Source organism: Chanos chanos, chromosome 16 (assembly GCF_902362185.1).
Source record: "Chanos chanos chromosome 16, fChaCha1.1, whole genome shotgun sequence".
Taxonomy (NCBI): Eukaryota; Metazoa; Chordata; class Actinopteri; order Gonorynchiformes; family Chanidae; genus Chanos; species Chanos chanos.
In genome coordinates this window covers 16,642,866-16,665,461 of record NC_044510.1, presented here as the reverse complement: position 1 = coordinate 16,665,461, position 22,596 = coordinate 16,642,866, and the positions used below count along the sequence as shown (strand labels likewise).

General features: G+C 40.6%; 1 pseudogene; it reads right to left on the bottom strand.

The window, feature by feature from the left end:
- Positions 1-736: 736 nt before the first annotated feature.
- On the bottom strand, positions 737-18,692 carry LOC115829267 (interferon-induced very large GTPase 1-like; annotated as a pseudogene).
- Between the last annotated feature and the right edge of the window lie 3,904 nt (positions 18,693-22,596).

The following is a 22,596-nucleotide window of genomic DNA, read 5'->3' as shown; positions in this document are numbered from 1 at the left end:
CAGACTTCCAAGGACATGTGTTGGGCTTTACAAGATAGCTTTTCACATGGAACACAGGTTACCTGGTGTTTGCTTCAAGGTGTTACAGACACACAGAGGCCTTGTCTTCTACGTAATGAATGCTCATTTTTCTAACACTCATACATTTTGCAGAATATAGTAATTAAGCAAGCACAGATCTCTATAATATTAATACTTCATCATGACAGTAGCCATGAGGCACGTTTTCATTCAAAGTTTACGATCATAATGCAAAGTGAGATTTTTCCCACAACAGTTTAAGCAAAGCAATAAACATTCCAGTTGATCACTAAAGGGCTGGGACGATTCTCCACTAAGTTCACAATATTTTACTTTTACAAATCCTGTTTAGTGGTGACATTTTTAAAACGACTTATTCTGATTTTGTATAACATCTTAGATTTCACAGGGATACTAAATCAGTTTTGCAGAAATTAAAAAAAAAAATCAGAATTCAGTGATTGTCACAGTGATTAAAAGATTTTTTTTTTTAAAGTCACTTTTTTGAATAAGGTCTATCTTCTGAGGAACTTTCATTGCTTGTTGGTGGAAGTCTTGATTTGTAAAAAGGGAAATTTCACAGTTGTATTATACTTAAATCATAATAATATTGTGCGTTATCCAGCATCACACAATTCTGTTTGCTACTCAGTTGAATAGGACACATACTTGGAGTTGAGCTAATATGAGAAGGACACAGCATTTGATTTCTCATTTAGATGTATTTATCCAAACTTGCTATGGCATCTTCTTTTGTGTATTTCCTCCACTCATCAGGAATCTCCCCTGGCCCCTGGAATTTCAATGTGTAGAGTGTTTCCAGGTCAGTCTGAAACCGGCACACAAACCACTTCCAGTACGGCAGCTCAGAGAGGTCAGGGGTGATGCTCCAGTCAGAGTATGGTGGACCTGCTGATTTGTATTCTCTGTAAGGGACTGCATCCTCAGAATCATGTGGATAGAAACAGCCATCACTCGTTACTTTAGTGGTGCAAAATGCATGGGAAAAATTATTTGTACCTCTGAAAGGCACACCTTTGACTGCAGGTGAGCGATGGAAAGGGACACTGTGATCCCCAGTGTGTCCCTCTATGGTGTTGGTACAGACGGCTTTACAGAAGGGACACTGTTCCCAGCAGCACAGACAGAAGTGTTTGATCAGAATCTCATCAGGCCTCTCCCTGAACATCTCCATTTTGAGATCAGACAGACTGGTGAAGCTGCTGTTCAGCTCTTCAGTCACTGTGTTGAGTTCTCTTCTCACCACCTCCTCCAGAAGGTCAAAGTCAGTGATGTCCTGACAGTTCTGACCACTGAGATGATCTTTACTGTATTCTAGTTCATCAGTGAGACTGTCTGAAAAACTCGTCAGCCACATGTTGGCATCTCCTTTCTTCTGTTTGACTTGAGCTGTTGCTGTTTGTGCTGCAGTGATAATGCATTGCTTTTTGTGTTTAATGTGGCCTTTAATCATGGTAAGGGCTTTGGGATTATCTGCTGTCATGTACTGTTTAACTCTGTCTCTAATGAAATACCCAAAGTGTTCTCTGGGGCTGTCGATATATTGCACAAACTTACCAAATTTCTCTTTTTCAGCCAGTGATTTTAGGATGTGTTTCTCTAGGTTGGACCTGTTTCCATTGAATGCTGGAACATTTGTCCTCATTTCTCCAGCTAAATCAGTGGCAGTCTTATTGTACACACTCTGCAGGACTGGTTCTCTCAGTCCACTACAGATTAAGCTGCCAAAAACTGCAGTAGAGGTTGCTCCTTGGCAGTACTTCTTGAAGACGTTATAGTATTCAGGTTTCTTTTTTTCAAGATAAATTAATGGATCATTTGCCTCTCTGAAGATCATGTAGAGCTCAGCAAGTTTGTTAACAGCACGTTCACATACAAAAAGTGAGAGATCCACAAGGAACTCATTTTTGAACCTATATTTTGTCGACTTTGAGTTATGCTGCTTCACATGATTTTTGACAGTGTGTATTATATCTTGAATGTAGCTTGAACTGTAGCCCATTTCTGCAACTGGTTTTGTCGTCACAAGATCATCTGTAAGTTGAGTGATTTTGATAATGAATTGTCTTATGGAATGTTGGTCCTCTGATGTTAAGGCACTGGTTTTCCAAAACTGAACTTTCTGCATTTTGGTCAGAGTGACATAGTCAGAATAGTCACTCACAGTTTGTATAATTTTGTAGTTTTCACTTCTCTTGCCTTCTTCTATATGAGTCCAGTCACTGATATCAGTGAGGAATTTAGTCACATCCTTTGATATGTCAATGTCTTTGATCAGGGGAGTGTCTTTGGTCAACTCTAAAACCCACGTTATCCACATTGAATCAAATTCTTTCTTCAGCTCATTCTCATCATTGGCCTTATGTTTAAGATTTAAGGCCAGCTCTTTGCTTTTTTCAAACAGTTTTCCCTCATACAGAGTCTTTTTCTCATCCAGTTTTTTACGAGCTTCTCTCTGATTGCCTATGTCATCCATTTTTCTTTTTGCCTCTTTCAGAAGCTCAGCATGTAGATCTCTGGTTTTTCCTTCAAATTTTTCCCTCCATTGAATCAAAATGTCCTTTTCTTTGTCACCCTCAAAGAAGTTTTTCATTGAGTTTTGTACTCCCTGGAGGGTCTCTGTCATTTCCTTCTCAAGGTCTTCATCCTGGACTTCATGGAGTTTTTTGTTTTTTATTCTGTTAAGAAACTTGTCTTCAATATTCAGCATAGCACTCCTGAGACTCCAGCTCCATTTCCCATATTCATCCTCTAGTTTTCTATACACTGCAATTTCATGTATGTTTTTAAAACTGAAAACAAAGTTTTCATGCAACAGTGCCTCCCAGAGATTTTGGATACGTGTTTTAAAATGAGTTAATGTCACACCGTGAGACTCTGAGCCCTGGAGCTGAATAGTCTTCTTTAACTCTTGAATATGTTCACTGTATGAAGGGTTTGGTGGTGCCATGGGTGGGTCTCCCTCCCAGAGCTGAGCAAAGTACTTCACATCTTTCTGTACATCAAAGGCAATGACATCACTGAAACACTCCGAATCACAGACTTCTTCTTTAGCAGCTAACTGAGTCATCTCATCTAGTTTCTCCTGCAAGCGTCTCCTTCCCTCCTTGTTTTTCTCTCCAGCTGTGATGTCTCCAACATTCTGGTGGACAAACACACAGCTGGGAGACAGTCTGACCTTCTTCATCCTCAGGAAGGCCTGAACAACAATCTGAAGGATGTCCTGCATCTCAGCAGGGTTCTCTCCAAAAATATTGATCAATGTCATGTTTCCAAGACCAACAACAAATGTGGCCAGTTCATTGTCATGGTGTCGTGTTGATCTCCCAGCCAGTTTCAGAGCTCTAAGTCCCTCAGTGTCAACAACTAGAATGTAGTCAAATTTCAATTCTTCTTTCATCTCCTCTGTGACTCTGACCAGCTGCATGAAAGCCCCTCTGGTGCATCTGCCAGCACTGACTGCAAACTGGAGTCCAAACATAGCATTCAGCATTGTGGATTTCCCAGTGCTCTGGATTCCCAAAACTGAGAGCACAAAGACTCTCTGGTCTCCGAGTATCTTGATGACCTCATCTAGAACAGCAGTAACCCAGATCAAAGGAACATGAGCAGCATCACCATCCATCAGCTCCACTGGGTGTCCAGAAATCATGAGTTTGGCAGCCAATCCAGGAAGGTTAGATGAATCCATGTCCTCTTCTTTTTTGATCCCTCTTTGCTGAGATTCCCAGGCTTCATATATTTGACCCATTTCCCTAAGGATGTGCTCAAGGCCAAACATTGCTGCAGTCAGTTTTTCTGATATCTTTTCCAAATTTGCTTGCTCAGTGCTGAGCTGCTCTGATTTATCATGTTTCTTTTTCAGTTCCAAAACAACGGACCACTTTTCATCATACTCATGATGGAGATCAGACAGGGTGTCTGAGGTCAGCTCATCTAACAGTATTTGAAACCATTTAAGAAAGTGCATTTTCTCTGTAGACATCAGTGATTCTAAACTGGAAATAAACGATTTCATAAGTTTACTGCAGCCATATTTCCTCTGCTTGGCTCTTAGCTGACTCATCGTTGCTTGTATGGTGCTCCTAGTTGCCTCTATGTTGTTTCCTGTAAGATGATGAAGTTCTTGGTTCTTCTGACACCAGTCATGCCACAGTTTACCCTGACAGGGCAGGTATCTCTGCTTTACTTCGCACAGGTCTTCCTTCTTCAGCATGTGCATTATTTGCAAGGCAGTTTCCTTCCCTTTCTTAAATTCACCTTCCTCTTCATCTACTTTGAAATCTGTGCCGTTGCCCAATTCCTCCAGTTTAAATCTGTGATGTGAGACTGACAGACACTCTCTGATTGCTCTTTTTAGTTCTGCAGACACATCAGACTGATTTCTGTTCTTCAGCCCCATTCTGTACTTTCCTGCCCGTATCCTCTCTAGAGTACAGTTATCTTCAGTGAGTAGGCAGATGAGAGGTATATCTGACCTGTAGAGATTTTTTATTAAAGGTTTAATTGTGGCATTTTCATCTGGTCTGAGGGAAAGGACAACATTGACTGAAGCCTTTTTAGCCAGAATGTCCCACTGCTTCCCGTATTTCATGGCATCACCATGAAGATTACAGAAGGCAACACAATCAGTAAAAATATCAGTGCACTTCCCAGAGGGACAATACCAGGCAATCTCAACAACTCCGTCCATCAGAAGGCGTGTCTCACTGCTGCCAGGGCAGTGCCTGTGAAAGAATGTGTTGTATCTTTCATTTATCAGACTGTTCATCAGCTGAGACTTGGATGAGGACACAGAACCAAACCTGAAGAAGAACACCATTGGTGTTTCTGCCTTAAAGACTGGCTTGGTTTTGCTGGTGACTTTACCAGAAATATCAGTTGACCTCCAGCTCTTCTTGATCTGTCGAAATGTCCACAGAGGAAACTCAATCTGTTGTGTGAAGGGATTGGGCACAAGCAGAGGCAGGGCATACTGACACTGTGACAGTTTAGTTACCATGAACTGCTGGAGGAACCTGTCAGCACAGTGAAACACGGCCATCTGAACATCCATGGGGTGGATAGGGGTCTGTTTTCTTTTCTGTCTATCTACTACACTTTTCCCTGTGAACAGAGCTTCAAAGTCATCCTCTTCTTCTACCTCCTCTGTGCTGGATTTTGTTTGATCCATTTGAGTAGGCTTGTCTCTGATGAGAGTATATCTTGCCCTATAGTCCATTGTCAGCAGTTTTTGTAGGAATGTGTTGGTCAGCTCTGCCTCTACCTTTGGCTGCAGTGAAAATCTCTTTATTTCCAGAATGTCTGCAGTGGTCAGTTTATGTTGTAGATGTTCTTTCAGGTGAAGTCTATTCATGAGATCCTCTATTTCTAATCTTTTATCCTCTTCATTGTCCCCTTCTTTTCTTTCCCCTGTGAGTCCTGCTTTTTGCTTTTCTACCTGAAACAAAATGGTGATAAGAAATCAAACAACAAATTTGTTCCACTTTTCATGATTGTGACAGAGGGCCCTACAAACGGCACTCATACTCCAATCCATCACAGCGATAATATACTGTATGTCTAAAAACTACATAAACTCAAAACAGTGTTATATGAGACAAAAATCATAACAGTATGAGGATAAGAAACTAAGCCAATATAGATACACATTGTTGAGGTGACTGAGTGGATCAAGATAATGCAGAGCAAAAACTTGAAATAACAGGTTTTTAACAAAGCATTCTTAGTTGTTATCAAGTTGATCATGTCATCTAAAGTTCTGTGTCTTCTGTGATGGAATTAACTATGTCTTGTGTATGAGATAAATGTGACATTTTTTCCATGGTAAATATTAAACATCATTATAGCTTCACTGAGTTGTCCTTGAAAAAGGTGTCCTTGAAAAATGATTCTTTCCTTTTAGCACATCTTTAAATTCCTTTGATAGAAGTTTCACATGACATTCAAACTAGCCCAAACCATCAACTGTTTATTAAGAAGTACTCTGTGTATGAACTCATTGAAATTCCTGATATACTAGATTATTCTGGTTACCTTTGTTTTATCTTCATCAGAACTTTCCATCACACCTGCTAATTGATAAAAAGGAAAAAAACAGAAGAGAAAAAAACATTAAAAGCATGCAAATTTACATCTATGTATCTGTATCTATCTATAAAATATATATAAAATATAGCTCAATTGGTAGAGAACTTGACTCTCATCCATGAGACTATGAGTGTGGTCCCAGCGACAAGCACGTTTCATATGACATTACTGAGGGTTTATGAGGTGTCTCAATACCAGTGTAAACATCACTTAGTGGTGGATAAAGGATAATGGTGTACAACTGGTCAATGTATAAATTTAGGGGCTTTGGCATAAACTAAGGACTATGAGTGTGTACACCCTTGACAATACACACATGGCTTTGAGACATCTATGCAATGCTTACAAAACCCATCAAAAGGCATCTATCTCCCTTAGCCTATTGGCACAACCCTGCTGAGACATCATTCCTGGATGCTCAGCTGACATCGCCACAGCTCTCTAGAGAATATATTTAAACAGTAACCATCTTTTTATGAGATCTGTGTACAACATTTATACATAGGTATGTTGTTTCTTCTACATTTTACTGACATTATTTCTAATTTCAAAAATATTTAGTAAAAATGTACAAAGAGCATTCTTTCCCTTCCTTTCCCAAATCAGTTGTTCCTCTCCCCACCATTTGCACAGCTCCCATGTCAGGTGGGGAAAGTGCAGGTTGCTAATGAAGGAAGGGGAGTTTTCCAAAGAGCCATTCACACAATGCATCTACATCTGTCCTCCACTAACCTTGCATTTCAAACAGCACCAATTGCAGGGATGACTGAAATACGTGAGATTTTACCATGACATAGTCAAGTGTACACAGGTGAGTTGGAAATCAAACTTAAATCTCTGCAGTGGCAGACTACTGTCTTTTCTGCTGCACTGCCCAAGGATCTCCTGGTGTCTTAACCTAAGGTCTGTACCAGTAATTTTGAATCCTTGTCACGGCCTGCTCCTTCCTGTTTCTTGGTTTCTCGTTTTTTCCCCCCTCTAGTGGTCAGTTTGGTTCTTTTTCATGCATACTTGTTTTTTTATTTAGTTCTGTTTCTTCTTGGTTTTTGGTTTAGTCCTCTCAGTTAATTATTGACAACATCTGTCATTAGTTCAGCCTTGTTTAGTTTTGTATAAATACTCTGTGAGACTGTGAATAAGATAGAGACTGCTGTAGTAGGGAATTAGAGAAGGAGGAGAGAGAGTGAGAGAGTCTATTTGCTATGCAATGTATATGACCAACAGAAGTTGTCGCTGAGAAATTAGTAAAGTGACTAAACAGTTCATCTCCTGTGATCACTAATTAGCATAACAAATTGGCAACAAGGATGAGCGCTGCAGTACCAAGTCCACTGCCCTTCCTTCTTCATGTTGGTGAGCTGCTGATACTGTTTGTTACGTGGTGGATGATTTTTGACAATTATATGCTAGTAATATAAACTACTGGAGACGCATCGCCAGATGCAAGGAGACGTGCAGCTTTACTTCATTGCCTGAGTCCGGAAGGACAACATCTGTTCTACACGCTGCCGGAACAAGGTAAGACGTATGAGGAGGCCATAGCCGCCCTTGAGAAGCACTGTGTCCTGAAAGTTAACGTGGTGGCCTGTAGACACACTTTCAGACAATGTGTTCAAAGAGCTGATGAAACCGTGTCTCAGTATGTGCCAGCTTTGAGAGCCTTAGGTACATCGTGTGGTTTAGAACAAATGGAGAGTGAGATGATACGAGATCAGCTAATTTCAAATGCTCATCAAAGTTCTGTAAAGGACTAAGTTACTATTGGAGGAAAACTTCACACTCGACAAAACTCAGACAATCGCATGCCAAGTTGAGGCAGCGGTTAAGAATGCCACACTGCTTTCTCCTACCAGAATGGTCCCGACTGCATCACTACAGGCTGTCGGAGTGGAAAACACACAAGGGAAAAGAGGAATGTGTCCAGCTAAGTTAAATGCTTCGGATGTGGGTCCAACAAGCACTTGGCGAATGATAAGAACTGTCCAGCTGCTTCAGTAAAATGTAATAACTGTGGGAAAAAGAGACATTTCACCAAGGTATGCAAATCAGCTGTAAGTGAAGTGAGAGAAGTTGTAGTCCCATAGCTATCTGTGCTTTGCATACATGTTAAACTCGTGGCAGCAGCTGTAGCTGTGGCACTGAGGCGCCACAGGGAAATTATCACACTCTGGAGCTTATTGTAGATACTGGAGCTTCTGTATTTATTCGGCCAGAGACAATGTACAAGCAATATTTTGGAAACTGCTCACTCAGAGAACCTGAAGTCAAACTAGTAACTTACAGTAGAGGTGAGTTATCTGTTATTGGCTGTCCACCAGCGGTGGCTGCCTTAGAAGATCAAGGCAACAAAGTTCCAGCCTCCTATATTGTTAAAGCTGGATCAATTTTACTAGGCCTGGACCTGATTAAAGTGCTCAATATCAGAATCACTGGCGGCAAGGTGAACTACATCAAGGAGGATGATGCAAATGCACCATCTGCTAGCCAAAAAAAATCCACAGTGTACAATTTTGATTCTGCTCCACACTATCAGCTTGGATGTGTGAAAGTGTTCATTTCCAAGGTACAGCTAAACAGTACAGTGCAGCCTGTACATCAAATGTTGAGACACCTACTACTGAGCATACGTACGGAGGTATCAGAGGAGTTCAACCGCTTACTCCAAGCAGGCATCGTAGAACATGTGGATGCGTCTGAAAGGGTGAGTCCCCTGGTGGTGGCACGGAAATACAGAGGAGAGCTGTGGCTGTGCTTTGACCTTTGTGAATCCAATAAGAGTGTAATCATGGACTGTTACCCTCTCCATCATATGCAGAACTATCGGATGCTACACATTACAGCCAGATCAACTTGAGTTCAGCTTACCACCAACTACCTCTGCACCCTGAGAACCGCAACTTAACTGCTTTCATGACAGCCACCTGCAAGCTGTCCTTCATTGTCTTTGAGATGCTGGCCTTCAGATAAACTTTGACAAAAGCTCTTTTGGTCGAACAAACATTACATTTCTGGGGCATGTCATTTCAAGCCTGGATCATCTAACTGCCATCGCTGAAGCTCCTGCACCAAAAGACATGGCAATACTACGCTCATTCTTCGGCTTAATTTCCTGGTTCAGCAAGTTTCTGCCAAACTATGCAACACTGGTGAAGCCACGGTAACAGCTGCTCAGAACAAACGCTTAGGCTGAACTACAGTGTGACGATACAGCAGACAAAAGCTTCACTAAACTTAAAACCAATGTTCTGAAAAGTCCTGCATTTGCCATCTATAACCCCAAGCTACCTACCCTCATCTCTATAGATGCCTTAGACTACCCATTTGGGAGCTATCCTGATGCAGCTGCACTCAGACCATGCTGGACTCATTGTTGCCTTCGCTTCCTGTAAGCTATCAGTGACAGGAAGTACTCCATTACAGAAAAAGAAGCCCTACCCTGTTTATGGGCAGTGGAAAGATGGTGAACATACGTGTTCAGATTTACACTCAAACTGAGAACACTCCACTCAGGATGAGGGTCTACCACCCTCAAGCTAATGAGTGTGTTGAACAGTTCAACAGAGTGCTGAAAGACTGGTGAATCCCCTTTTTAGCTCCTGAGGGGAGACCAGTGTGAACAAAACTTAATGTCCTACCATCTCCTAAGGACAGAGGAAAATACAATCAAGCCAGAGTTTGATGTCAACATTTTGGCAAATTCAAGTGTACAACCTTTATCGAGTCTTTTGGGATATTCTTTTTAAATCATCTTCTTGGAATCATCTTGGAATCATCTTGGAATCACCTCAGCCCTGGAACACTTCTCCAGAAAAGGAGGATGTCTGAGGTCAGCACAGTAACACTCACATGAGAGGCGAGGGGGGATTTCTTTTTTATTATACACTTTTGGCGATATAGTGTCTGTATGTGGATACCCCTCTATTGAGTTCAGGTTTATCAGCCACACCAATTGCGAACAGGTGCATAAAATCAAGAACACAGCCAAGCAATCTCCATAGACAAACCTTGGACGTAGAATGGGTCGTACTGGAGAGCACAGTGCCTTTAAACATGGCACTGTCATAGGATGCCATCTTTGCCACAAGTCAGTTCACAAAATTTATGCCCTGCTAGATCTGCCCCAGTCAACTGTAAGTGCTATTACTGTCAAGTGGAAGTGTATAGGAGCAACAACAGCACAACCACAAAGCGGTAGACCACGCAAACTTACAAAGCAGGGCCGCCAAGTGCCGATGCACATAGCACATGAAAACCACCTATCCTCTGTTGAATCACTCACTACAGAGTTCCAAACTGTCTGTGGCTGCAACATCAGCACAAGAACTGTGTGTCGGAAGCTTCATGAAATGGGTTTCCATGCCCGAGCGGCTGCACACAAGCCCACGCTTCACTGTCTGGCAATCTGATGGACGAATCTGGGTTTGGTGGATGCCAGGAGAGCACTACCTACCGGAATGCACAGTGCCCACTGTAAAGTTTGGTGGAGGAGGGATAATGGTCTGGGGCTGTTTTACAGGGTTTGGGTTAGGCCCCTTAGTTCAAGTGAAAGGTAACGTTAATGCTACAGCATACAAAGACATTTTAGACAATTATATGCTTCCCACATTGTGGCAACAGTTTGGGGAAGACTATTTCCTGTTCAAGCATGACTGTGCCCCTGTGCACAAAGCAACGTCCATAAAGACACTGTTTGATGAGTTTGGTGTGGAGGAACCCCAGTGGGTAGTGAGAAGAGGGTAGTGAGAGCACATCAGTCTGGGGAAAGCTATAAAATCATCTCCAAAAGATTTCAGCTTCATCCATCCACTGTGAGGCAAATAATCTATAAATGGAGAGCATTCAACATGACTGCAACTCTGCCTAGAAGTGGATGCCCTTGTAAAAGATCCCCAAGAAACACAAGAAACATAATAAATCAGGTAAAACCCAACCCAAACATAACATCTAGAGAAGTGCAGACGTCTGTTTCTGCATTCAACAATAAGAAAACTGAGTAGATATGACATGCATGCGGGGTTGCTAGGAAGAAGCCTCTGCTCTCAAGAAAGAACCAAGCTGCCCATCTCAGCTTTTTGGAAGTCCGTTCTCTGGACAGAAGAGTTAAAAATTGGACTGTTTGTTCACAATCAAAACTGCCATGTAAGGTGAAAAGCTAACACCGCATAGCACTAAAAGAACTTTCTCCCAACAGAGAAGTATGGTGGCGGGAATGTGAAGATCTGGGGCTACTTTTCTTCCTCAGGACCTGGTCGACTCCCCATAATCAGGGGAACCATGAATTCTGAGGCCTATCAAGAAATTCTTTAGCAGAATGTTCAAGCCATCAGTCGTGGAGTTGAAGCTGGGCCAAAATTGGGTCATGCAACAAGATAATGACCCAAAGCATTCCAGCAAAACAACCAAGGAATGGCTGAGGAAAAAGAGGATTTGCCCTCTGCACTGGCCAAGTCAGAGTCTGGACCTGACTCTGATCGAAATGCTGTGGCCGAACATGAAGTGGGCAGTTCATGCCAGATGCCCATCCAACCTCACTCAATTGGCTGAGTTCTGCAAGGGTGAGTGGGTAAAAGCAGATGTGAGAGACTGATTAGAAGATGCATGATTGAAGTAATTGCTACTAAAGGAGGTGCCACAAGCTATTCACTGAAGGGGTTCGTGTATTTTTGCACACACGAAATCTGAATTTTTGTTAAATCAGTCACTTTTGTTAAATAACTGATGAAAATACTATGTTTTTATTTTTGTTTGTGTCCATTATTTGGAATGTCTGTATTACTCATTGGGGTTTAGATGTACATTTAATAAGGTTATTTGAATATTCCTTTTACAAAAATAACACCCATATCTGTAGGGTTCACAAACTTTCAAGCAGCATATATATATCATCGGGCTTTCCATTATCCGGTAATTACCGGGTTTTGCTTGTGATTACCGATAAATTAAAAACTTGCTGGTCAAAGTCCAATAATAATCCTCATACAAAACGTAGCTAGAAGGATATCCCTAAACAGGACATTTGTGTTTTGACAGCTAAACAGCCTACAGTTACAGGGTTTCTCTACACAGAATCGGATTAAGATGACGCTGTGAAGTCGTCTGGAGGAGGAGAGAGTGACATGGCTTATGCGCATTGCATAGTTTGATTTCAAGTCGGCAGCACAGGACTTTGCCGCAATGAAAAAAAAAGAGAAAATAAAATCTTATTTGGTAGCATATAGGCTACATTTGATGCCATGTAGGCCTTGCCTTTTTTAAACAAGCTACAGATCTTATAGGTTTCAGATGTTTCATAATAGCCTACATTTTAGCTGCTAATGGTGAGGTTTTGCTCAATCGTTACCAGGCACGTGCACAGACAGACCCCAGGTGGTGCTCAAGCACCTGCCCTGTTGGCGTCTGACTACATAAGTGCCCTTTTTGCAAGACATTTTTGTTTCTATTTCTTTTGCTAATTTTATATTTTAGCTTTTAAATTTGGCCCATGGCATCAATTTCTCAATTAAGAGCATGTTGTAATGCCCGACAACAGCATTTGAGTTCCAATTCTGCGAGACCGCACAAGCCCCTGCCCCTCCCTCTTTGACTTAGCCTGTCACAGCCACCACAGTTAACGCTTGCAAATTGATCGCCCTGCAGAGCAGCATCCACATCTCCCTGACCGGCCTTCATTGCCAGGTACTGATAGTGTTTGGTCTAAGCCTCGGCATTGTTTGTCACTGTTGTGAAATTAAACCACTATTAAGACATCTCAATACAGCCAGCCTAACTCAGACAATAGCCCACCATAATGTTTAACAACAAGCAAGCTAGTCTGGCATAAAGTAGCGTCGTCAGTGAAAACGAGTGAACTCTGGTAGGCTAGTTCCTTTATCAGGCAACTGAAACAAATAAACATGAATTACGCATTTAATGGTCAATGCAATCATATTTGGATATCAGAGACGTGAACCGACCTGTCACCCATCACAAGAAAATGTGCAAGAATGGTTCGTCCACTGTTTACATGCTCATACAGATTAGCAAAAGCTTTAAGATATAGCTTAGTGAATTATCGATTCTTACTCCTGTGACACAAAGCTTACGGGTAGTTGTAGACAAGACAACTTGTCATCATTTCAATACAATAGTCCAGGGCCTTTATAAGCTCAAATTTGAAAATTTAACTGTTCATCTAATTTTATTGAAATATTATCATAGGCCCACAATTATTTTAACTATACAAACTGGTTTGGCGATTCTAAATCAGATATGAAGCTACTTAAGCTGAATATAAGTATTTTGCTAGCATTATAGTTGAATTAACTTCATATAAGTTAGGTCTACATTACAACACTTGCAGTATTCAATATCACATATTTGCCTTAAATATTATTAAAACATTGCCAAATGACAAATAGCCCATTAAAATTTGTCTGCAGAAAAAGTCGCTATAATCTGGAGTATTAAACATCTACATAAGTGTATGGGTACTGAAATAAATAAAAATGTAAGTAAAAGATGTCTTACTGTATGTAACTTTATTTTTTATAAATAGTTATGAGAGGGGTGCCCTTTTTTTCACTGCCCCCCAAAATGTCTGTGCATGGCCCTGATCGTTACTGTTCGTTTTGCTTCATTGTTACTCTTCATTAAATAATCAACCTGAAATGAGGTCATTGTCATTCTTTCGTCATCCGAGGGGTACATTATATTTGTGTCTGTAACACAGACTGTTCTTGAAAAGTGACTGGTAAGTTTCAATTTTGTCCGCTAAAATAAGTTCATTCCGGACACCAGACCAGGAAGCAAAAATACTAGGGGAAACCCTGATATCTATCTATCTATCTATCTATCTATCTATCTATCTATCTATCTATCTATCAATGCTCCCTGGGCGCAAGGAATGCTGCCCGATGCTTCTGTGTCTGCTGTGTGTGTTCACTACTGGTGTGTTGGATGGATTAAATGCAGAGGACAAATTCACTGCTCACTGTTCTTGGAAACTTAAATGTATGTATGTATATAGATAGATAGATGTATAGATATAGTACCAGTCAAAAGTTTGGACACACCTTCTAATTCAACAGTATTTCCTCATTTTTATTACTTTCATTTTCTACATTGTAGTCATCAAAAATATGAAATAACACATGTGGAATTATTCATTCATTCATTTTGTTGTAGTGTGTGAGCTGAGGATTGTGTTGCTGGGGAAGAGGTCACCAGTCCATTGCAGGGCAGACACACAGACAAACACATTCACACCAAGGGGGCAATTTAATATCTCCATATTGCCTGACCTGCATGTCTTTGGACTGTGGGAGGAAACCAGGGCTCCCAGAGGAGACCCACACAGACACAGGGAGAACATGCAAACTTCACAAAGAAAGGACCCTGACTGCCCAGCCGGGAATCGAACCCAGGACCTTCTTTCAGTGAGGCAACAGTGCTATCCACAGCGCCTCTGTGCCACCCATAAGGAATTATGTAGTGAGCAAGTGCAAACAAAGTACAATGTAGAAAATAGTAGAAATAAAGAAAAAACCCTTGAATGAGTAGGTGTGTCCAAACTTTTTACTGATACTGTATATATACATAATGTGTGTGTGTGTGTGTGTGTGTGTGTGTGTGTGTGTGTGTGTGTGTGTGAACAGATATATGGTACTTAGACAGTTTGAATAATATCAAAAATAAAAATAATTAAAGTTTACCTGAGGAGCTCTTGCCCTTTTCATGTGTTTTCAGGTCATGATAGTTTTCCTTCACCTGATGCTTGTTTTTCAGCACTGTACTATATATCTCATCTGTATAACAGCCTCTATTTTCTGAGACCCATTGGTTAATCTTCTCCAGCAGTGTTCTCATCTCTGATTTGTTATTGAGACTTTTATTACAGGTGTGATACCTGCTGCCACATTTATGAACTATCTGCTCCATTACACTGTTGTTCTTCAGATCATCTATGACTGAGTCACACTGATCTTCAGTCTCATAGGTGAAGAGGATCATCACAAAGTCCAGAGACTTTTCACCAAATGTTCTGTGTAGCCAGTCCAGTACCATCTTATCCTCATCTGTGAGCAGGCCTAAGGGTAAGACATAGAGGAAGACGTGGATTTTGTGATCTCTCAGTAAGTGGCTGATGTGAGTGTCAGTTGACTGCTGGGGAAGTTCATGCAGCCCAAGCATGTTGATCACTGACACAAGGCGTCCAGACACCTCTCTAGTTCTGGGTGTGATCTGACTGAGATCCAGATAAAGTTCCTCTTCTCCCAGTAGAATGTTCTCTTTTCCAAATCCAACAGCAGCATTAGTCCCAATTAGTGCCACTGTGAAATCACAGCACTCCAGGTCTAAAAATTGAATGAAGTTGAATGACAATGTATTGCTTACAGAAAACTCGTAAATTAGTAATGTAATTGTTAATGATTTAATTAAGTAATGATGGATCACTAAATGCTTTTGATTACATTCAAATTATGGAGCTGATTTAATTATCAGAAAAGTGCCTATTACAAGCAAGAAAGTAATCAAAAATGAAGAAAAAATAACTGTCAGAGCCATTATGGGAATTGTCAAACTGTCAACGCTGTAAATTATATGAAAAAACCCCCCACTGAAATCATTATTTAATGTTTGACTTACTCTTTTCTGAGACCGGAGCGGTGTCACTGTCATCATCCATTTGATTCTTTGACTCGGGTTTATTCACAGTTGGCTGGTACATTTGCTCTTCTGATGTCTGTGGGATGTCCTCATAGCACTCACAGGAAAGATATCCTCCTGTCTCTTTCACTAGTTTATCTACTTTCTCTATCAGACAGGAGCAAGAGGTATGATTCTTAAACTCAAAATACCTGTCACCAGATTTTGAAATAATCCCTTGTACAAACTCATTCTCATTTTCTGGATCTACACTAGAGCCTGGCTCTTGTTCATCTGTTGTAAGAACCATAGTGTAGTTATAACCTTCATCAGAGAAAGAACTGACAATTATGTCCATTCTGTTTCTGTCCCCCTCTGTGAAGTTGTCAGGCTGCAGCACCAGTATAAACACATGAGGTCCTGGATCAGACAGGGACACACACTCTTCCACTGCCACTGAGAGCTGATGTTGTGAGAGTCGAGGATGAAACAGGTCAGGAGTGTTGATGACTGTGATGGGTCTTCCCTCCACCTGTCCTCTGACTCTCTCACTGTGATGATGAACTGAAACTGGAGGAGATTCAGTCTCAAATGCAGCTCTTCCCAGAATGAAGTTTCCCACTCTGTTATTCTCCAACACATTCTTCCCCAGCAACACAATCCTCAACTCACACACTAAAACAAAAGAAAGCTACTTTAGAACTGGGATAATGGGAAAGCCTACGCTTCACAAGTGATACATTAAATCTGAAAATCTCTCACACTGGTAATTTTCTGTAAACCATTCTAATATACATAAAAAATGACAATGAAAATAATCTGAGTAAACTAAATTTAATTCTGAATGAAATGCTGTGGCGGTAGTGGGACTGTTTTAATACTTTAACTGTTCAGGCGCCAGGTGAAATCCACCACCACTCAGACAGAGTAGTTAAAAATAAATGTATTATAATAATAAATATCAATGATGCTGGCTTTAGCAATAGTGAACCAATCACCACAAACACAGCTATTTTATTATTTGTTTATTTATCTAAAGAAAGAAATTCCAGACCGCAAGCTTCAAAAGATGTGTTATATTCCATCAGTCGGTGCGCAGTAACAAAGTCTCTTTTGGGTTAAACGAAGCGGTCCTCCGCTTCGTGAAAGGAAGATGGGGGGAGAGAGGACAAAACAACAAAAACAAAAAGAAGAAGATGAAACCTTTTCTTAAAGGTCCGTTTCGAGCCCCTGCTTCCAAGAGAAACAATTTAAAAAAAAATTAAGATCCAAAATCATACACGCAGGATTCCGTCTTTTAGAACTTCCGTTACATAATAACATTAAATACAATTTCATCACATCAATAATAGGGCAACCCGGGCACCATAGGAAAATAAAAAGAAAATAAAACCAAATTTAAATAAACGAGAAACAAAACAGCTATCCCAAGGTAAAAACCCTCCCGGGAGAAAACCTCAGCAGTAACCCAAGGTTACGCTTCCTAAATGAGCGGTCAACTATAGGACCGGACTCACAAAAAAAAGATTGCCACACCGCTGCCGTGTCACCTGCTAAATAGGACAAACAATTCACAATAGAATCGTGAGCAGAAAATGATCACGGCTTACAGGTGGGAAAATGAAGAATTCAAAAGGCCGTAGGATGAAAAAGCCGCTCTCTCTACAACACTCAACCAGCTAAGCGCGTCCGGACAGCGCAGCAACCAAAAGTGTACCATGAGCGCACAGGTGCGACACACCAGGTAGAGGAAGTGAGGGAGAGAGCGCAATGTTACCTGGGCCAGTATTTATAAACAATGATCATGACTCGTATGCAGACGCAATGTTTTTTTTAAATACTTTATTATAAGGAGACATGGCTCTTATCGCCACAATGCAACAGTTTTATATCAAATACTGTACATTAAACAGACAGATAAAATATTAGAGAAATTGTGAGAACTACTTTTATTTCTACCTTAAGACTAGTTGTCTTTATCAGCTGTCATGGTAAGGGATTTCAAAAGAGACAGTGTGTATGCCAATAATAGTTTTTGTCAGAATAACTGATGTGATACATAAACAAACAAGTGATTTAATGGATAATCACTTTTTTTTTTATTTCTGTACACTAGGTGGCAGTGTAACGTAAATCCCAATCTAATGTCACTGGTAATCCTTCCCCATTTCACCAGTCCTTAATTACCTTTAAACAATATCTATGATTTCTGGATCCTTAGTGGGGCAGTGGAGCATGCGGTTTGAAGCAAATCATAGCTTCCTCAGAAAGTCTACTTTCCATAAAAATTGTTTCAGGAATAGAGCGCTCATGGTGGTGGCCAGATATCAGCAAATGACTGCTTATCACATCCATTCCTCCAGTCTTAAGTAACACATCATTAGTTACAAATGTCTCCACACTTCCTGTGGATGTCCTAAACAAGGAAGTAACAGCAAGTCTAAGGTAGAAATATCCATAGATTAATTAGGTTGATCTTGGAAAAAATGTGACAGACAGAGGGATCAGTTTTGGTGTGTTTGGTGAAATTATTCAAATGTGCACTGTCAAATTTGAGTTTTGATGTGAGGATGTTAAGTGCATGGTTTACAGAACATTGCCATTGACTATTATCTCCTTATAGAGAGGTGTCCCTAGTCAACTGATACTTCAGAAGTTGACTGATCCTTATTCACTGTGTGACTACATGGTAGGGGCAAGTATGGTAACTCTGAAAAGGTACATCCTCATATAAAGCTAGCCTTTATTAAAGTCCACAAGGATACATGAATCTCATGTAAACCAACAAAATTCAAGTCAGAGATACCCTGAAACAGATAGTCTTACTGTGTGAAGACCAGCATTTTAGAGACTCCACTTTGCAACTGCTCCATCCCCACCAGCTGCACCAGAGTCTCAATCACATGACCAAGATGATTTGTTATCTGATGACCCATTTGGCAACAGTGCTGACAGTGTCATTATAGTCCAGCCTCGAAAAGAGTCAAAAACTGTTCTTGGCCCCAAGTCTTTGTTGTTACCTCACTTTGATTATGCAGAGCTTCAGCTTCAAAGAGCAAAGACAGCATTCTTGTTACCCAGTTGGGGGTTAGGTACCTTGCTCAGTGGCACTTCAGCCATGCATACTGAGGAAGGAGAAAGCGCTGTTCATTCACCCCCCCCCCCGGCCGCCCGCCCACCTGCCTGTCACTTTATCCATGTCACCTTATGTCTCTCATTTTGTTTTGTTCTATTAACTTCAGGATCTCTCAGATCTTAATATTTACAGAAATTTTCCTCTAATAATTAGGCATAATTCTATCCAACTGTTAATGTAAACCTGTGCATTTATAACACATTCATAAATTAATGAGCTATGTTTGTAAACTATTAGTGAAACTCAGATGCTATTTTAATTTACTGTAAGGCATTTCCTTACATTTTTTGTTCACTCAGTGAAAAAGTGTTGGGCAGAGGGGAACAACTCATGCGCATACACCTGCTTACATATGTACAGCCTCCCATTCTCACTCTTTGGATGGTTTTATAGGTTACTACATGTAGCATATTGCGTCTGCCGATTGGGAACTGGAAAAGTACCCTATATGTGTAAATATGTGTGTTTCTGCTCTGGGAAAATCCCATTATGGAGGTGAAAATTATGAATTAGAGCTCACTTCCTCACTTTTATATTTCTTTGCAGTGACACCTTATTTTACAGTCAGCTAATTATCAGGTATTAAGTAGGAAATGAGATGGTGATAAAGATACAGTTATTGGGAAAGTGCCAAAAAAAAAAACCCGATGTACTCAATACTCTCCTGGCAAGTGCATGGAAACCTACTTGGAAACTAGATGGTTAGGGCTGGGGTTGTTGCCATCTAGTTTCCTAGTAGGTTTGTATGTACTTGCCAGGAAATTATTTAGTACTTCCTATCCTAATAACTATTACCAACTCATTTACTAGTTAATACCTGGTAATTAGAGGACTGTAAAATAAAGCGTTACCTTTCTTCGGTTCGGTTTTCAGAAGATAAATTGTTTTTTTCTGTCCTCTAACTGAGAGACTTTAAAGTAGGTCTACTTCCGTAACTACGATTAATCCCGTTGGCTCGCTGAAAGTATACAAAGCACATATTTTGGTAATGTTAACTAATCAGGGATAATCCTAGCTTTGAAAGGACTTTTTTTTTAAATTGAAGTATTTATTTAAAAAAAAAAAAAGAAGAAGAGGAACTGCGGAGCATTACCTCGCATACCATTGTCTATCAATCATAACCGTGCATTATCCTTATACATCATAAAACTTCACTGAAATATCTTAATTCTAACTAAAATATTGTAGAGAACAGACTAGTTTGCGTTACGAGGGTTAACTTTTCAAGGAAAGAAAAGCAAAACGGCTGAACAGAATGTGAAACCGAAAGGTAAAAATGTATGCTCATGTCATTATCATTAAACGTTAGACTTGTATATTTACGACATTATTCATATCATTCGCTTAAGCTTTGCTGAACACGGGCTCCCTTATCAGTTGATCAACAAAAATCTCAAGTTGTGCAAAACTGTTTTCTAAAAGGTTTTTATCTGAAACGATGTTTTATTTTCATGATTAGTAAATTAGAGGATATTGTGACTCACTCCTATTTGAGTTCCGATATGGCATTTCTTCGTTTAGATCTTCGCTATCCATATTTTTCGTTTGTCTTCTGAGCTGAGATACTTTGAAGTTGATCTATTTCCTGATTGCTATGGGCGCGTTGAAAGTTTACAAAGAGAGACTTTCGGCCAGTTAAAGATAACCCTCACTCTCAGACATTCTGAGAATGACCTAGATACGGCGCTTACTACCCAATAAGTGACCTGCTGTATCAACTACGCCCCTCCTTTTAAGGGTAGGAGAGGGCTCTGATATAACTAATGTTCAGTCACGTGAAAACTATGAACAGGCTGGAGCCCCCCCACTACAGATGCCGTAATAAAACATACTAAGAATATACAGCTGATGTACGGATTATTTCCTTTTATTTGTACCACGATAAAATACAGAATTAAACAAAAAAACAAAAAAACAAAAATTCGACTAGGCTGTGCAAATTATGTGAGTAGATGGCAAATGATGCAATGCTTTCAACACAGACACATACATCCAATAGGTTGGGAAAGCACCCATTTAAGCAATTCACAGTGCATGACCCAAATAAATAACAAAATACATCCAATCAAAATCAGGTGACACATGTACACAGCACACTAGATACACTCTGTAAACCAACGAGAATTATGTCCATCAAATCTGTAGAGGTAACCCTTACTGTACATACTGTTCATACCACCTGCTGACCCCTGAAACCCAGATCTGATCTAATTAGAGGAGACGTCCAGGTTCCGAGAAAGCATTACAAGTGCTGGTAGCAGTAGGATGAATAACACTAGCAACAACAACAACAACATTAATAATAACTGTGACGAAGGACTTTGAAAAATGAGCGACCCCTTCCTGTTTCCATCAGTGAACTGAAGCCCTTCACCCACTTTTTATTGCCTGCTCCCAGGTCAGCCAATCAGGAACCACACAGATCTGACACTATTAGGGAGATCCCACAGTGATTAGTGGCCATCTTAGTCAGCATGATGAATTCAAAGGGAAAAGACTTGTGGAGAGACTGCTACTGTTTGTATATTTTGTTAATAGTCCTGCTGTGCAAGTCATGTTTCTCTGTAACATTGTGTGCGTTCAGATACCCAAACAAACACAAACACAAACACATTTCTGTATACACATTCCCTGTACATACATCCCTACACTAAAGACATCTACACACACACACACACACACACACACACACACACACACACACACGCACTCTATACACAAATTTCTATTTCAGTAAAAACCGTTAAAGAAACATCTTTTCTTTGCATTCTGAGGGGATGTGCCTTAGTGCCCACACACTTTCATGACCCTTATGTACAGTCCTATATCCTCCTTAATCATTGCGTGGCGACTGAAGGTGCGTCTTCGGTAGTCTGATGAGCAGTGCGATTCGCAGGTCCAGAGAGAAGTTCCTTTCCTTGTCACTTGAAGATCTTCGGGGCTCGGTGGCTCGTACGATGATCTTGAAGGGTTCTTGATTTAGTTAATCGACATTTAAAGAAATAAAAAGGGATCCGGTCACCTTTTCTTCCGTCGAATACTGTGCGTTACAGTGTAACTAGCCGGTAGAAGTTAAAGTTGCAACTGTGCGAGAGAAAGTAAATTAAACTTTGGTTGTACAAATGTCTCGCTTCGTTTTTACTTTGTCCTTTTCTTCGGCAGAGAAAAGAGACACCCGCTGCTAGCGAGCTGCTGCTAGAGCGAGCCGCTGCTAGGGAGTTGCAGAATTGCGGAGCTGGAAAGAAGCTGGAAAAGAGGGCGAGTTTGGAATTTTCCGCGGTTTTATGGCGAAAATTGCGTCATCACTGTATGGTATCTGCTGTAACCAATACCGTTACAGTGAAACCTGAGAAAATGGGTACAGATTACCCATGCGGTCAAGCAGGGAATTACGGGTAATATGTTATACGGCCTGACGACCCCTACACCTTTATCTTTTCTGCATTTCTCCTCTTCTTCTTTCCTCTTTTCCCTAAACTGGGCACCTGATAACTTAGACCTTTTCTTATCCATTTGTGTTGATTTAACACTCAAACATCAATACATTAACCACCCCCCAAAACTGTCAACCAAGAGTCAAGACTTAACCAGTTCACCGTGGTTGTGTGCAGACTGGATTTATATTATCCTTAATGATTTCGCACAAACCAGAAAAAAATGCAACAGTCTGTCTGTGAAACTACATATTCACAACACTACAAATG